Source organism: Procambarus clarkii, chromosome 10 (assembly GCF_040958095.1).
Source record: "Procambarus clarkii isolate CNS0578487 chromosome 10, FALCON_Pclarkii_2.0, whole genome shotgun sequence".
Lineage (NCBI taxonomy): Eukaryota > Metazoa > Arthropoda > Malacostraca > Decapoda > Cambaridae > Procambarus > Procambarus clarkii.
Window position 1 is genome coordinate 29749809 of NC_091159.1, and position 2700 is coordinate 29752508.

At 49.3% G+C, this 2700-nt stretch overlaps 1 protein-coding gene across 2 annotated transcripts in view; it reads right to left on the reverse strand.

Moving 5' to 3' along the window:
* The window catches only part of Tk (Tachykinin), a 269943-nt gene that overhangs the window by 90401 nt on the left and 176842 nt on the right, over nt 1–2700 (reverse strand). Inside the window, exon 2 of one of the 2 annotated variants that reach the window (XM_069321815.1) lies at nt 1466–1524. The exons of the other annotated variant lie outside the window; for it this stretch is intronic. The gene's annotated coding sequence lies outside the window, so the exon portion shown is untranslated. The remainder of the gene's footprint in view (nt 1–1465; nt 1525–2700) is intronic. 2 annotated transcript variants of the gene reach the window in all.

The following is a 2700-nucleotide window of genomic DNA, read 5'->3' on the forward strand; positions in this document are numbered from 1 at the left end:
GGGTTAAACAGTGGTGGGGGTACATGGGACTCAATAACTGATGTTATTGACTCTCACCAGTGTGTGTGTGTGTGTGTGTGTGTGTGTGTGTGTGTGTGTGTGTAGGTGAATGAGTGAGAACCTCATCCAGCAGGTGGGCGTATGAGTGAGCGTATGAATGGGCGTATGAGTGAGTGAGCGTATGAGTGAGTGAGCGTATGAGTGCGTATAAGACTACAGCACGCGTCGACACCTGTACAACACTATATTTACTTCTCATTAGGAAGAGCGGCCAGGTAAAGCCCGCTAACCCTTGCCGTGCTCAAGCCTTTATCCTCAAGAAAAATTACAATCTGCCCACCCAGTACAGAAATTTGCAGATAATCATATTACCTTAATTATAAAAATTGCATCATATGATCCTAGATTATACCAAAACTCTTCATCAATTATTTGTTAAATAAAAAAAATAAAAAATTAGACAATCATCTGACATTTAACAAATACAAACAGTATTACAGATTCTATAAAAAGAGTGTAAAAACAAATGACGAAGCAGAGAACCGGTGAAAGGGGCTTCAACTCCCTTACCCTTGCACTGTGAAGGTGTTAGGGCAGTGTTTCCCCAAGACTCTATACCTCCACCACACCAATAATGCCTTGGAAAGAGTTCAGAGGCATGTCAAACACTGGTTAAACTGCTGGGTCTCGCTCTCTAAGGACTGTGTCTGTGTGGGATAAGGAGAGAGAGAGAGAGAGAGAGAGAGAGAGAGAGAGAGAGAGAGAGAGAGAGAGAGAGAGAGAGAGAGAGAGAGAGAGAGAGAGAGAGAGAGAGAGAGAGAGAGAGAGAGAGAGAGAGAGAGAGAGAGAGAGAGAGAGAGAGAGAGAGAGAGAGAGAGAGAGAGAGAGAGAGAGAGAGAGAGAGAGAGAGAGAGAGAGAGAAAGGGAGAGAGAAAGGGAGAGAGGCTGTTGATAGCAATATTATTTCATTGGAAAGTTTCGATGAACGTAAACTGTTTAATAAATGTAAACAAAGCCGCAGCAGAACATGTCCAGGTTCACAAGTAGCTGCGTTAATGCTATCTTATCTTGAGGTTATCTTGAGATGATTTCGGGGCTTTGTAGTGTCCCCGCGGCCCGGTCCTCGACCAGGCCTCCACCCCCAGGAAGCAGCCCGTGACAGCTGACTTAACTCCCAGGTACCTATTTACTGCTAGGTAACAGGGGCATTCAGGGTGAAAGAAACTTTGCCCATTTGTTTCTGCCTCGTGCGGGAATCGAACCCGCGCCACAGAATTAAGAGTCCTGCGCGCTATCCACCAGGCTACGAGGCCCCCTGCTTGTTGAAGCCTTGCCCCTGCTCCAGCACACCTCTAACTTGAGGACCCTGACACAGGAAATGCAGCAAGGTCATACCTGTGAGTGGCACTTGGTCAACGCCCATCACCAAGTGCCAGAGGGCCTTACTGATCCCCCAGGCACTCACCTCCTCACGGGAGTCCCGGTAGCAGCAGCGGAGATACTGATGGCGGCAAGCGTAATTACCTAGAAAAGATAAAAGATAAATTATTTAATATTATGATCTGTGGGATATTACATATTTTCTGACTGCAAGTGCAAGCAATGTCAGCAATTTGCATCTGGCAGACAGCTCACTAAAAGCTATCAAGGTCCAATAACTACTAGAGCCTGGGAACATGAGGTGGGTACACGTGGAGGTGGTTGGTACAGGTGGCTGGTACACGTGGAGGTGGTTGGTACACGTGGCCTGGACACGTGGAGGTGGCCGGTACACGTGGAGGTGGTTGGTACACGTGGAGGCCGGTACACGTGGAGGTGGTTGGTACAGGTGGCTGGTACACGTGGAGGAGGCCGGTACACGTGGCCTGGACACGTGGAGGTGGCCGGTACACGAGGCCGGTACACGTGGAGGAGGCCGGTACACGTGGAGGAGGCCGGTACACGTGGAGGAGGCCGGTACACGTGGAGGTGGCCGGTACACGAGGCCGGTACACGTGGAGGAGGCCGGTACACGTGGAGGAGGCCGGTACACGTGGAGGAGGCCGGTACACGTGGAGGAGGCCGGTACACGAGGCCGGTACACGTGGAGGAGGCCGGTACACGTGGAGGAGGCCGGTACACGTAGAGGAGGCCGGTACACGTGGAGGAGGCACGCGGGTAGTAAGGCAACAAGACACAATGGGTGGCGCACAGCACAGTCTAGTTCCCACGAATATGCGTCGCGGTGAATTTTACAATGAGCAACAATGCAGCGGCGCTCCTGCAGTTGCTGCAATGTTCGTCGATACACTCTGCATAGTGGCCGTCACTAATGACCTCACTGATCACAGTGGCTCACTGCTGTCTCTGTAGTAGCATTTGTAACCTGATGTCCGTATAATTACAGACGTAATTCCGGCCGTACGTTAGTTATAATGAAATACGAGTCACATGGCGTTAACTTGACTTCTATATAAAAGTTCTATGTAAAAGCCTAAACTCTTCCTAACTGATAATAAGACAATGCATGCACGACGGCCATCAAGCAATAATATAATCTTGCTCGTGGTATTCAGAGCTTCACACACACATCCCACATGGCAGGTATATATATTTTCCCATTAATGCAGTTGCTATCATGCTGGAACCGTCCACTCTCGAATTGTTCACTTGAAGAGTGGAATATGGGTGTGATGCACTGCAATATACCACACCTATGAG